Below are 15,243 nucleotides of genomic sequence, written 5' to 3' on the forward strand. Positions count from 1 at the left end.
CACATGGCCGGCGTCTGCTGATTCTTCTCTCCCTGGTTTTGCTACTTTCAGGTCTGGCTTCAGTGACTCTCTCGGCTCCTCCAGGGGCTTTTTCTCTCTGAGCAATCTTAACATCTCTGGGTGTTTCTCTCTCCTTTATTCTTTTCATAAAGGACTCCAATAAAAGGATTAAGACCCACCTTGAATGGGCTGGGCCACATCTCAAGCTAACCCAAAGGCCCCACCCATAATAGGTCTACACCCACAGGGATAGATTAAAAGAACACGACTTTTGTAGGGTACATAACAGCTCCAAACCAGCACAGCTGACCTTCCTGAATCCGCTTTAAAATTCTTCTTTTGGAACTTCAACAAGAGGTGGGCTGTCCACAGAAGTCCCTGCTTCCCTAGCAAATTACTCAACTGTGCAGGGATAGGATGAAGTTAGTTTTTTATGGGTTTCTGTATGTGTGATTTATCTAAATTTTATTACTTATTTCAACTTGTGTGTTTTTTTAGAAGTTAATTTAAATAATGAAACCTCATTTACTAGAAGAAGAAATACTGATTTAAGTTCATAGAGACTGGCATAAGTCACCTTGAAGAATATATTGGCCTTTTGATTATACAGTTCTATGGAGGCCCAAGAAGGTATATTCTTGTGGCTAGAGGTTAATGATAAATAATAATGAGTTGCTTTCATAAAGGTCTCTACCAATTTAGGAAGGAAGAATCACATCTGGTAACATGATAACACAAAGATGTCTAGTTTTTAGACACAGACAACATTGGAAAGAACAGGGATGATTAAAGGAAATTATAGAACTGAGCTCTAGGAGGAAAAAGATAGTATTAGTTTAAGATAAATTAGCTTAATTCAGTTATTTAGAGTGTGTTCACTGGTAGATTCTTCCTCCCATTTGTTGACTAATTGAATATAAATCCCATTTTAGGGGATTGGATTCATTTTTCATTCGAATAAAAGGAGCTCAATTTCCTAACAGAATTGGCCTGCTGAGAATTCCTAACACACTGCTCATAGTGTTCTAAATTTGAAATTGAAACCCCAAGGATGCTAAGTCTCGTATGATGAATACACACACAATGAGTCAAATTTAAAAATATTTACATTATGAAATAAATTAGTTGTTAGGCCTTTGCAATTAGCTTATTGTGAATTCCAAATCTCCTGATCAGCAAAGTCTAATTTCAGAGCTTTCTTTTCCCTCCCAGCAAGTGGCATAGGCTTATGAAGGACAAGCTAGAGAAACAAACAGTCTAAGAGATGATTATTAAACTTCAAACAGCTCAAGATTTTTGGAAAAAAAATAAAGGAAATTAAAAATGTATATCATAATCTAGAAGCTGGAAGGTTGAGATTTTAATTGGGAGTATATCTGAACAGATAAAATCTTAGTATAAATATTGGTTAAATTGAATTTTAACCTGAAATGAAATCCTTATAGAATTAGACTATCATTTGCCACTCTATGTCATTTAATTTCCTATTTTCATGTAAGGTTTATGTTATGGCAAAGGAAAAAAAATGTGTTTATTACAACTCTTCTATATTAGCTAAATGTATATCTTGTTTTTTAACATCTGAAACAAAAATATCTCTGTTGGATACATAATTATCTAAGGCTCTTGTTGGTCAGAAGGGAAGACACCTAAAGAGATGTCAGCCCACTCCAATATTGGTGTCAGGTGGCCAGCAAAAGCACAACTCACAGAGGCTCTGATGGAAAGTCATTTTACACACAAAGAAGAGACAGAGCAAGATCAGCTTTATTAGTGGGCTTCAGTTCCCCAAAGCCAGTGGGTCTCAATCCCACAGCCCTGTTCTTTACCCTGTTTCTGGATGAGTCACCCAAGCAGTGAACTTGAAGTATAGAATGACTGGGTATCATGTACAGCAACCCAGTAGAGTTGCAGAACTCAGGTTGGCAGGATATTGCATTAGTCTCAACAATTTCACACATTCTCTTGGTCCTAACCTGGATGGTGACTTCCAGTTCAAATCCAAAGTGCTCCTCTGAAACCTCCTGACACCTGTGCCATTTGTCCCTTACCTGCTATGCCTTGAACTCCTGGGTCTTCAGGATTTCTCAGCCTGAACTTTTATCTCCACTAGAACTTGTTCATCTCATTCTCTGAAATGTTTACCCTCCCTGATCCTTTTTATCTCAATATTCAACAATTGCCAAAGATTTTGGAAGTCATACTATATGTGAAGTTGGGGAGAAGAGAGAAGCTCCCACTTTGGGCTCAGAGGCATTGGCAGGTGTATCTTCCTTCTTTCCTCCTTGCCAGAAGAGGGAAAGAGGAGGGGGGTTTGGTAGGTGGTGTTGGGACTGAATCCTGTACCCCACTAAAGACATGCTCAAATCATAATCTGTGTTCCTGTGGGTGTGAATCCATTTGTAAACAGGGCCTTATTATTAGTTAAGGTGTGGACTCATTTGTGAATAGGATCTTTGAAGCTTGTATTTAGATGAAGCCAAATTGAATCATGGTGCGCCTTAATCCATAATAATGGAAGCCTTACAAAGAAGGATATTCAGGCACAGTCAGAAGTCAGAAGAAGTCAGAGAAGAGAGGGAGAGAGAGAGCTCACCATGTGAGAAAGATTGCCTCACCAGAACACTACCAGCCCCAGGAGAAAGCATGGCTTTGCTGACAACTTTATGTTTTACTTTTACCTTCCAAAACCATGAGACGTTTTGTGGTATTTGTTATAGCACCTCTGGCAAACTAACATAGGTGGGTACAAATTTTAGTTGGAAAAGTGAGGATGTTATGAAATCTGGTGAGGTTTTTTTGGTGGAGTCTTTGGAGACTTCTTATTAAAGGATCATGGGAGGTTGTAACTGGATGGAGAGCTGTGGGTCGATGGCTCTAAAGCTTTCTGATTGGTGGCTCAGACGGGAAGAAGCGGGCTTCTCAGAGAAGCCATAGAGCCTCCTGGCTTCCTTCTCAATGATCCCACCTGAGACTGGAGGAAGAGCAGGGATTCTGGGAAAGGCCTGGCCCTGGATTTTCCTATGGGTTTTATTTCTGAGGATCCTGAGCCTTTACATGTAGTGCTGGAGAGCAAGAAATCCTAAGCGGTAATGACTTCCACTGCCTGTTGATTTGCTGGGTTCTCGATTCTGGCCCTAAATCCCCTTGGATTTCTCAACCCTCAATGGTATGACCCTCCAAATGCAGCTCCATCAATAACTACCTGGCATTTGTCCCAAACTGCTGTCACCACCCAAATGCCTGTGCTCTGCCTGCAAATGTTGACCAAGTCTGCTGGTCAACCATCCAGGCATATGAGTCCAGGAGAATCCTATAAGAACCATTTCTCTCTTTTGTAGCAGGCAGAGGAGAAGTTGACCCCTGATGTGATGTTTCTAAGCAAGCCCCAGCTATCTATAAGCTACCTAAAAACCCCTGAACTCCCAAGGGGAGTTTATCTTGGAGTTTTGCTTTTGTTCATTATGAGCAGTATAGACCACAGTGGCTGTTGGAAAATGGTATGTCAGCAGGCCCCAAGTTCTCTGTGACTGGCTATGGCCTTTAGGTACCCCCACCCCCTCAGGAGGAAACTCTTCCGATTTTCCATTTCCAAAACACTTGGTTCTACATTTGTGGGGCCCCTTCCATACCCCAAAACTATCAGAGCACACATGCAAGTCTTCTAGGGGCCTTGAGTTATGACAGCTCCTCGAGCAGTTTCACCTCAATGAGCAGGCCAATTAGTTTTACATTAGGTTTAATAGCGCTTATGCTTCAGTTACTTGAGATGTATGTGTAACTGCTGAGGCACCAGAGATATAATAGATGTCACATTCCAAAGAGCAAGCTTTCAAAGGATTTAGCAGAAAACTGCAGACTCTTGAACTCTTCACTTGCATCAAGGACACATAAATGATTGATGAGAGTAGAGACGGTGGGGGTGGGGGTGAATGGATTTTTGGAAAGTGCTGTTGGTGCACTGTGAAGCTGACCCCTCTAAGAGGCAAGGATTCCACCGCTCAAATCCAATGCAGGGGGCTTCAAGAGGACCACTGAGAGATGGTGTTCACAGTGATCTGGGGTCAATTCCAGCATGAGAAGTAATTCTAAAGATTGAGGGTTGGGCTGGATGGCAGCTTTGGTGATTAGCAAAGGAGAGGAGTGCTAGGTTGGGATCAAATGGTGCTCAGAGTTTTTTAGGCTAACAACTCATGTGTCCTGGATAGCAAATATGGTTTGCAGCATGGGAGAGAGCTGGCAAGGGGTTATCATAGGTCCTATCCCAGAGAGCCACTGAGGGTCAACTACAGCTGTGAGGGGCTGGAGGTCTGGCTGAATTCCTAGAGGCTGGAATCCTAGGGCAGTTACCAGTGGAATAAATATGAATTCACCTAGGGCAAGATAACTTCAAGTTGGAGAATCCATGATTTGGAGGGTGGAGTGGGGGAGGATGGGATGGGGACAGTCTCCAAGGAACCACAAAACACCCAGAGAGGAAGCATCAACTTTAAACACCTGACAGAAAATTTGAACCCAGCAGATGAGAGACCAGCCAATTCAGAACTTTCCCGTCACCCTCTGACCTGGGAAAGACCAGAAACCACAGCAGACAAGATGAGGGAGGCAGAAACCAGAAAGGAAGGGGCCAGAGAGAAGATAAACACAGGCTCTTCCCCAAATTGAGGCTTCCTGTCTGCAGCTGGCCCTGGGTGGCTACACTTAAGAGGATCAGTTCAACTTTAAATCAAAGTTGAAATTTTGAATTGTATCCTGGCCTAGATACATTAAATACTGAAGTTGAAACTGGGTTTGTAACCTAAAGAAGTGGACAGAGAAGTCATGGGACCTGCCTGAGTTTTTATACAAGGACAGGGGGAGAATAAGGGCCTCTAAATTCATTTAAAGGGACAGTGGTAGGTGAAGCAGATGTCACATTTCTTCAGTGTACCAATAATGTATGTTTATGGCTTGCTTCATTTAGTCAGCACGCATTTATTGAATTTTGCCCAGCACTGGGTACACAAAGATGAAATTTCCAGGGCTCCTGTCCTTGAGGAACTCACAGGTCTGTCAGAGGAGAGGACATTGTCTACGGTGGGATTTAGAAGTCCTTGAGGACAGAGACTTGAGTCGTTTATATCTGCTAATGCAGTAATGAGAAATCTGGTCTCACTCTCCCCACAGTTCTAGTCTAAGGTGCCCTAAGTCAGGAGGAGCCAGGGCCTCTGCAGGACAGCTCCTCTTGGTCACCATCTCCTAATTCTGGGATGCATAATGAGGCCCTTTCCAATTGCCGGTGAGGACCCTGCCAACATGATTCCACCACGGGAAAAGCAGGGATGCTCATCCCCACCCACAGAGAGCTATTCAAGTGATGTCCAAGTCTGCAAACCAAACCCTATCCTTATCTGGACACCGAGAGAGCCTCCCTTACTGTTCATAAAGAGGCAGGAAATAAAAGAAAAAATTCATGCAGAGCTTTATTATATAATAGAGAGGGCAGGGAGAACTAGGTCTGGGTAAGAAAAGTATGAGAGGAAAGGCACCACACAGACCAATGTGTCTTGGGAGCAGCTACTTCTCTTTACAGGCTTAAAGGTTTCTAGAAGGTGTCTCTTCAACAAGTCTCCATCCAGAAAAGCTGTGGTCTTCTACAAACAGTGAGAGACAGATGCTCCTGAAGAACAAAATTTTTAAATCTGAGCTTTGAGGCCCCAGAGTTTTTACTGGGATTTCACTATGTAGGCATATTTGATTGAGCCCGTGCCCATGTGGTTGAACCAGATCTCCAGCGCCCCTCCCCTTCCTGGAGGTCAGGCTATTATAATGTGGCTCAAAATCACATGGTTGGACATTCCGGTGTGGCCAGTCACCACCCTATGGCAACCCTTGTGGCTAACCTGTAAGAAAGGGTTAAGTCTAGCTTTCACACAAAGGCAACATGGAATAGGGAAAATGGAGACTCGGCGGCAGAACTGGCCTAAATTGGCTCCATGGTAAAGGCAAGGAGGGAGAGAGAGAGCCATGAAGTAAGCCTAGAACCAGTGGCAGCTCCTTATATGGGAAAAATAACCAGGGTTACTGGAATGTAAAGGGATGTGGGGTATAATCAAAGGTGGGAACTCTCCGCGAGAAATTTAAACTAGTTAGCTCTCTCGGATAGGCTGCACCCTCTGGAGTATCCAGCCAATGGAGAAACAGGGGAGGGACTTGAGTGTTAGGCTTAGGATAAATAGTGCCATGTTTTTTTTTGTTCTGCATGCCTGCCATGTTTCTGGCTGTGCATCTGTTCTTGCAAGATTGTGAATAAATTCTTTCTCCTCCACAATTGTGTGAGCACTTACTGCAGCATTATTTCCAATAACTTGGGGGCTCGTCCAGGATCCGAAGCATCGAGGAGGACCCCTGAGATGGGAAAAGGGAAGGTGTGCCCTGCCGTTTGAGCGGTCTTGGACTCTGTCATTGGGGGCCCGCCTCTGACTGCTGGTGAGACCCACGATTAGAAGCTTAGGTCTGCAGATTGTGGACAAGAAAAGGGGAAGTGAAAACGTGCCTCACAGCAACCAGGTAACTGTATGCATAGACCAAGGTAAGGAAAAAGAAAAAAAAGGACTGTTAAGTATTGCCTTGGTGGTCGGGACATTCTGATGAGTCTGAGGCTGACCCTAAGGGAAAGATGCCCAAACAAGACTCAGAATGGGGAATAGAGGCAGTCGGCTGGCCGGAGATAAAAGGAAGGGGGTACCTGTAGGGTCCCCTGGGAACACTCCTCTGAGTAGTCCATTGGGGACAATGTTGAAACCTTGGGCCAAAAGTGATCAGACCAAGGAAAATGATAAAAGGAAAATAATCAAATGTTGTTATGTTTGAACAAGAGAAAGCATTTTTCCACCTGATGTTTTCTGGTCAAAATACAGGGCAGATGAGGATTGGCTCTGTGCCAACCTCATGCATTATGTTAATGAAAAGAAACCTTTCTCCAAGGAGGAATCTGACTATGCCATGTGCTTGCTGCAGGGAAAGGAGACCAGTTTTTCTCCCATGAAAGTTAAAACCCCAGACCCAGAGACTGAATCTTTAGAAACTAAAATCTGGGATCCTATTTTTAATTACTCCCCCACCTTATGTTTCCCCTCCCCCACTGGGGCAGGAACTGTTGAAACCTAAAAATCCAATGGAACCAGTCCACGTCCCTGGGAATCAGAGAGCCAATCGGTGCCAACTGCTCCACCGGTTACACCCCACCAAATTCCAAAAGAATTGGAATAATGTAAGGGGGATATCCAGAAGTTTCCATTTCTGGAGGCTCCTGAGGAAAGGAGGGTGAGAGTACATAAACCCACAGAGTAAGAGCAGTACCTTTTGAACCAGGAGAAACTGGTTATGTAAATATCCCAGTGGCGAGTACAGAAGTAAGGAATTTCAAAAGGGAAATGAAATCATTAATGGAAAACCCAACGGGGCCAGCCGAACAATTAAATCAATTCTTAGGCCCCAGTTTATATAACTGGTCTGAACTTATGTCCATACTAAATCCTCTTTATGGGAGAAGAAAGGGGAATGGTGAGAAGGGTGGCTATGAGAGAATGGGAGAGGCAGCACCTGCCTGGAATAAAATTGGCTGTACCAAAATTCCAGAATCTAAGTAAGGCCTTTGAGGTAAATCAGGAAAAAGATGAGACCTTCTCAGCCTACCTGCGAATGTTAAGAGATCAGGTGAGAAAATACTCAAGAATGGCTCCTAATGATCCTGAGACCCAGGGAATGCTATATAAAGGAGTCTTGGCCTAACATTCAGAAAAGATCCAGAAAATGGGTGAATGACTGGACAAGACATTGGAGGAGTTATTAAGAGAGTCTACAAGGCAGGGAGGAGACAGACAGAAGTGAGATAGTCGAGGCCAGTTAGAAAGAAAGAGGAGTGGATTTGTAGCATGGGATTGGTGTGATTTTCTATTCATATACTTAAGTGATGTGGGGCTGAATAGGTATTGGTGGATACATTTGCATATTTTAGTGTGTTGTGTAATTGAGTCTATTTAAGGCACGTGGAAGTTGTGTTTATGCATTCTGGGAGTTAAGAATTCATGTATCTAATGGAAGTTTGGGTTGTGTGTTTATACAGGGATGTGGGATAATTGTATTTGAATGTAATGAAAGCATATGATATGATTATGTACGAGTCTTTGGAGCTGTGGAAGTTTGTCAGTGTATGATTAAGGACTTGGCAGAAATTTCCTGTGTACTCATCTATAGTAGACTGGGGATATTTATTTGTGTCTTTGTAGTGTATGCTAGTTTGTGTGTACTCTAGAGCTGGGTGATTGTGTGCAGGTTCATGACAGTATGGAAAATGAGACAACCGTTTACTTAAAAGTGTAGGAAAGACAGTGTTTGTTTAGAGGTTTTCTGTGTATACATAACAGTAGTGTGTTAATTGTATTTGCTTGTAAATGGGCATAATGTGTGCATGTTTTGTATGGTTATGGGTGTGTATATAAGTTATATGTGTCTGTCTATGTTCCAAATATATAAGGGGCCATGTGGTTTTTGTGATTTGTGGTATGGTTTTGCTAATATTTTTTGGGCAAAAGCAAAAGGTTCATACTCAAAGTACAAGTGGATTATGTGCACATGTTCCTGTAAAAGGGGTTGAGGTTCAGTGAAGCTGAATCAAACAAACTTGGGACAGTGAGTGGTGCATATCTCTTCCCAGCTCTGTGTTTGGTGATGCCAGGTTGCTAGCTTGAAATTGGCTTTCGTGGGAATAGAGACACCACATATATTGTCAAATGCCACACACCAAGGCTTGTCCTCCTCTCCCTGGAGAGTGGGTTATTACTCATCTGATAGCAAACCTTGTGTGTGTGTTTAAGGTGTACATATATGTGAATCAAGTATATTCAGACATCACTAAATTAGGTGTACTAAAGACTGGATTTTGAGTGGGTGCTTAAGAATGGTAAGCCTTTTTGTGTTCATTAATCTTGGGTTATTCTAAATTATTGTTGTCCTTTAGTCTAATTGTTCCAGCCTTAAATGTTAGTAAATTCTTGCTGCTCTTCATGCAAATGAGTTCAGGAGTGTGTACCTGAAGGAGGTAATAGCGGTTTTATACCAGGGGAGTGCGGTCGCAGTTGACTCGTCTGGGGGAGGGTGGTGGCCGGTTGCCAAATCCTAGGCTCTCAGGATTGCTCCGAGGGCACCGGCGGCGGGGGCTCCTTCCCGGAGGCGAGGGCGAGGCGGGGGACTTGGCCAGGTCCCCGGCGGGAGGCGTGCAAAGTTTGGAGGGCGGCGAGAAAGGAACAGGCGGGACACGTTTCTTTTTGGGTGATGAAAACCAAGAGAGAGAGACTTTATTAGGGGAGAGTACAAGTTTATATCGGGCGGTTTAGAGGGCGGGGTAGCTGTAAGGGTTAAAGGCTTGGATTGGTTCTGAGAGGATGCGGAAGCTGTTTGTCACGGGCAGGAGTTGCTCTGGCAACGGTGCATGCGCACTGGCGGTGGGGGAGTTGCACTGGCAACGGGGAGTGTCCGGGCAAGATAAGGGGGTGGGGAAAAGGCGGTTCCCTCCGGCAAGCCTCCCCTAACATTGGTATTTTGGGTGAGGAAATGGGGCCTGCCTCCGGCCTCACTTTCCCAGGCCCGGGGGGCTGTGGAGGGCGCAGTCACCCGTACCCACTACCCTCCCCAGGGGTGGATCCGGTCCCCCAGCCCAGGCCCGCCAAGTTGAAGCACGTAATCAGTGTCCCGCAGGGGAGTCATTGGGGTGTACAAGCCATGTGTGATTTAATACTTAGGCAATTTAGATGTGTAGGCCTTTATACAGTTGCTAAATAAATATGTGAACAGTGCATAATTTGTCAAAAGATTAATAAAAAGTTCTTTAAAAAGCAGGTACAAGGGGGAAGAGAGCTGGGCCTCATACCATTCCAAAACATTCATGTTGATTACACTAAAATGCCCCTCAATAGGTCAGCTGAAGTATATTCTAGTTATTGTAGACCATCTAACTAGATGGGTGGGAGCCTGTTCTCTAGCCTCAGCTACAGCATTAGGAACTTCTAAAATTATCCTTAAACCAATCATTCCCTGTTATGGGTTAGTGCAGAATATAGATTCTGACAATGGTAGCCACTTTACCTCTCATGTGTTGCAGAATGTTATGGGAAGCCTGGGTGTCACTTGGGGCTTCCACACTCCCTGGCATCCACCATTCTCTGGGAGAGTGGAGAGAATGAATCAAACCTTAAAAAAAGTTACCCTGGATCAAGTGCTTACCTGTAGTCCTATTAAGGATCAGAACTGCCCCTAGAAAAGAACTGGGAATTTCCCCTTATGAAATGTTTTTGGTTTGCCTTTTCCCTGGAGAACTGGAAAACCCCCCTCCCTAGACACAAAGGATCTTTTCCTTAAAAATTGTATACTGGCCTTGTCTTCTACTTTATCATCTCTCATGCACTGTGGATTGCTGGCCCAGACCCCGCCTCTTGAATTTGCTGTAAACAAATTCAACATCAGCCCGGCAGCTGGGTCCTAATCAAGTCATGGAGAGAATCCAAACTTCAACCAATCTGGGAGGGATCCTATCAAGTCTTGCTGACGACTGAGACAGCAGTCCTAACAGCAGAAAGAAGCTGTACTCATTACACATGGAATAAAGGGACCAGTGCCTGAGCCTAATAACAAGTACCCAGCAACTCAACCCAAATCCTGGAGAGTGACTCCCACCTCGGATCCCCTAAGGATCACTCTAAAAAAAAAACAGTAATTGAAAAAGCATATTGGGAAGAAAGAGGGGGTGGATCAAATCCTGTGTGTTTGCATAGTGCCTTCCTAAACATGAAATTACTTATACTAATTATAATGTTCCACATTCAAAATGTAACAAGTTCCATCAAACTGGCTGTAAATGTAAACAAGGGCTTGGAGTCCCAAACCATGCAGTTTGATGCTTGTCAAGTAATTAACTGTGGGGACTTAGAACATCAGTAACAGCTGAGGGAGGAACTTTTCAGTTAAAAAGCCAAACTGTGGGTCATGGGGGGCAGTGAACTTTTCAGGGTGTAACTTATGAATCAGCTAACCCTTGTTACTCCTGGAACACCGTCTGGTGGACAACACAGTATAAGGGATGGGTCATACCCATGTCAGAGGGGAAACCATTAAGGGATAAAATAACCTTTTACAAAGGCAATGCTCCACCAAATTGCAAAGATCTGGCCAACAGGAAACTTGGCTGGTATCCAACTCTCCAGTTCAAAATAACCCCAAGGTCATTAGAGTACTTGAGGCCAGAGACTTAAAGCAGACCATAGAAATATAGACATGTTATGGAGATACAAATGCCTGGGTAGAATGGGTCAAATATACTATCCAGAATCTAAACAAAAGTGACTGTTATGCTTGTGCAACAGGGCGACCCACTGCTCAGATTGTGCCCTTCCCCTTGGATATGGAAAAGCATGAAAAGGAGTTTAAGTGTATGATACTCCTCTTTCAAAATGCTACTCCTGGTAAAAGTTGTAGTACGTTGTCCTCCCTTTTCCCTCCAGTCCAGAAGGGAAGTGTCAAAGCCATACCAGCTTCTCGCCTTGGTCCCAGAAAGCACTGCGTCTGTCTCTCCAGATGTGAAGAAGGGCTCCAGGATCTTGGAACCATGGCCTTGTGTACATGAGTGTGAAACATAAGGATAGTACTGGCACTTTCTCCAGCTTAGCTATGCCCCAAGCAGACCTCTGGTGGTACTGCAGGAAGAGCATCCTCTAGCCAACACTACCTAAAAAGTGGGGAGAAACCTGCGCTCTGGTTCAATTGGCTATCCCATTCACCCTGGCATTTAAAAGTAAAGAAAAAGCACCAACCCAAGGCAAAAGAGATAACAAAATGTACGTGGTTCCTTTGATAAACAAATCTATTTAGATAGTATGGGGCTCCCCGGGAGGTTCCAAATAAGTTTAAAGCTAAAAATCAAGTGGCTGCTGGATCAACTATACCAGGGATGCCATTAAGGGAACAGCAGTACAGTTAGATGCCACTAGCTGAATGGCACGGGAAAACAGAATGGCCCTGGACATGATGTTAGCTGAAACGGGAGATGTCTGTGCTATGACTGGGGAAAGTTGTTGCATGTTCATCCCCAATAATATGGCACCCAATGGAACGATCACCAAGGCTTTTCAAGGCTTAATAGCTTTATCTCAGGAACTAGCAGAAAATTCTAGCATTAACAACCCATTCATGGGGGTGGTTGGAAAATTGGTTTGGGAAATGGAAAGGAATTGCAACGTCTGTTTTAACTTCCCTTATCATTTCAGCCAGAGTGCTCACAGAGGTTGGGTGTTGCATTATCCTGTGTGCCCAGGGGTTCGTTCAGAGACTCATTGAAACTGCCCTAACCAAGAATATCAGCAGAACAATTTAGACCCTGCTCAAAGAGAAAGATCCCTACAATAAGGAATGTGAAAAAAGCTGTTATCAAATTTGAAAAACTAAAATGTGAAAACTGAAAAGAGTTTAAAAAGAAAGAGGAGGGAATCTGTAAGAAAGGGTTAAGTTTAGCTTTCACAAAAAGGCAACATGGAATAGGGAAAATGGAGACTCTGCTGCAGAACTGAACTAAACTGGCCCTGTGGTAAGGGGAAGGAGAGAGAGAGAGAGCCATGACGTAACCCTAGAATCAGTGCCAGCTCCTTATGTGGGAAAAACAACCAGGGTTGCTGGAATGTAAAGAGATGTGGGGTATAATCAAAGGCGGGAACTCTTGGTGGGAAATTTAAACTAGTTAGCTCTCTCGGATAGGCTGTACCCTCTGGAGTATCCAGCCAATGGAGAAACAGGGGAGGGACTTGCGTGTTAGGTTTAGGATTAAATAGTGCCGTGTTTTTTTGTTCCGTGAGGCTGCCACGTTTCTGGCTGTGCGTCCATTCTCGCAAGATGGTGAATAAATTCTTTCTCCTCCACAATCATGTAAGCATTTATTACAGCATTATTTCCAACATAACCCCACCCTCAGTCATCTCCCAAGCATAAACTATCATGAATAACAAAGACAACTCAGGAAATACAAAGGATTAAGAGGTTACTGTCCCCAGGAGCTGGGACAAAGGCCAGACCTCTTTTTGGAGTCCAAATTCCTTACTAGGTCACCTTCTTGGTCAAATTTACTCCTAGGTAGTGTATTATTTTAGATGCTATTGTAATGGAATGGTTTTCTTAATTTCCTTTTTGGATTCTTCATTTCTGTTGTATAGAAACATAACTGCTTTTTTGAGTTAACCTCGTATCCTGCAACTTTGTTGAATTCATTTATTAGCTCTAGTAGCTTTCTTGTGGATTCTTTAGGATTTTTTTTTTTTTTAATATATGTATAGGATCATGTTATCTGCAAATAAAGACAGTTTATCTTCTTCCTTTCCTATATGGATGCCTTTTCTTATTCTTGTTTAATTGCTCTGGCTAGAACTTCCAGTATAATGTTGAATTAGTAATGGTGAAAGCAGACACCCTTGCCTTGTTCCTAATTGTGATGGTTAGGTTCACGTGTCAGCTTAGGGGGAGAGGTTTCTATCTTTTACCACTGAGTATGATTTTACCATTGAGTATGATTTTAACTGTGGGTTTTTCATAAGTCCCCTTAGTTTTTCATAAATCCTCTTAGTTTTCTGAGAATTTTTATCATGCAAAGGTGTTGGATTTTGTTAAATGCCTTTTCCGTATCAATTTAGATGATTGTGTGGGTTATTTCCTTTTGTCCTATTAATGTAGTTTAATATATTGAGTTTCTCATGTTGAACAATCCTCCCATTCCTGGGATAAATTCCACTTGGTCATAGTTTTTAATGCTTTTAATACTTCTATCTTTTTTTTTTTCCCTTCTAAATAACAGTGGGTATGCCAGATTTTGTTTATTCACTTATCTGTTGACGGACATTTCAGTTGTTTCTGATTTTTGACTATTATGGATAAAACTGCTAAGAACATTTGAGCATGTCTTTATATGAATATCTGTTTTCATTTCTCTTGCATAAATACCTAGAAGTTGATGGCTAGGTCATCTGGCAACAGTAACCTTTTAAGACATGCCCAACTGTTTTCCAAAGAGGCTATTCTGTTTTACAGCAATTTATGAGAGTTCCAATTGCTCCACATTTTTGCCAACACTTCGTATTGCCATTCTTTTTAATTTTAGCTATTCCAGTGGGTATAGAGTAGTATCTGTATCATTGTGGTTTTTATCAACATTCGTCTGCTAACTAATGATATTCCATATTTTTTCATGTACTTTTTGGCTATTTGCATATCTTCTTTTGTGTAGTGCTTGATTGTCCTTAATATTTTAAATTTTAAAATTAAATTGTTCAAATAATACAAACTGAACAGAATTATCAAAATATCAATGACCACACAAAACAACTAAGAAATCCCTTCTCTGAATCACCAACTTGCCTTTTCTGGTCATGCTGTTTTTAGAGACTCCACTTTACAATATTGCTGCCACTATGTCATCATATCAATTTCCATATCTTTCACTAATATTCCTCATAATCCTTTCCATATCTCTACTGAATTGGCTCCTTATTAATGAAATAATACTGTGTTGTATTAAAAATACATGGATTGCACACCTATTCACATTTGCACAAAACAGAAGCTTTGCAAACCCATTTTCCTAAGAATCTGCTCGTTCAGGGATTCTATAACCAGATTCATTTTTGCGGTAGGGAGGATGATTATAGACAGGATGGAAGGCATTGCTAAAGGCAGGAAATGATTACAGAAACATTTCCTCAGTTTGAAATCATAATTTTATGCTCAGGGGGCTCCTGTTAGTTCTCGGCACTACTTTTGAGTTTAGTTACCCTTCACCCTGCTCAAGAGGAAAGCTAAACAGCCAAGGGATCAAGAGTGGCCAAGAAAAGGGATGTTAGTGAACCATTAGTGAGCAGCCAGACTGAATTCCTGAAGAGTTTGGGGTAGGGGGCAGGAAAATTGAAGGACTAAAGAATTGAGGAACCAGCAAGCTAGAAGAAATTAAGGGACTTACCAAGAATTATTAAGGGAGAAAAGTGTGAGCTATGCAAATAGTAGGAACTTGACAAATATGGCTCATGTGGCTAAATTGTTTGGATGATGATGATGATGTATAGCCAGGCTAGAGCTGGAAAGATAATACTTTCCAAATAGTTACAGATTAACATTACAGAAGGGAAAGGAATGTCTATCATAGTTTTATGTGACCAGATACAGAGCTGAGAAAAT

This window comes from Choloepus didactylus, chromosome 1 (assembly GCF_015220235.1).
Source record: "Choloepus didactylus isolate mChoDid1 chromosome 1, mChoDid1.pri, whole genome shotgun sequence".
Taxonomy (NCBI): domain Eukaryota; kingdom Metazoa; phylum Chordata; class Mammalia; order Pilosa; family Megalonychidae; genus Choloepus; species Choloepus didactylus.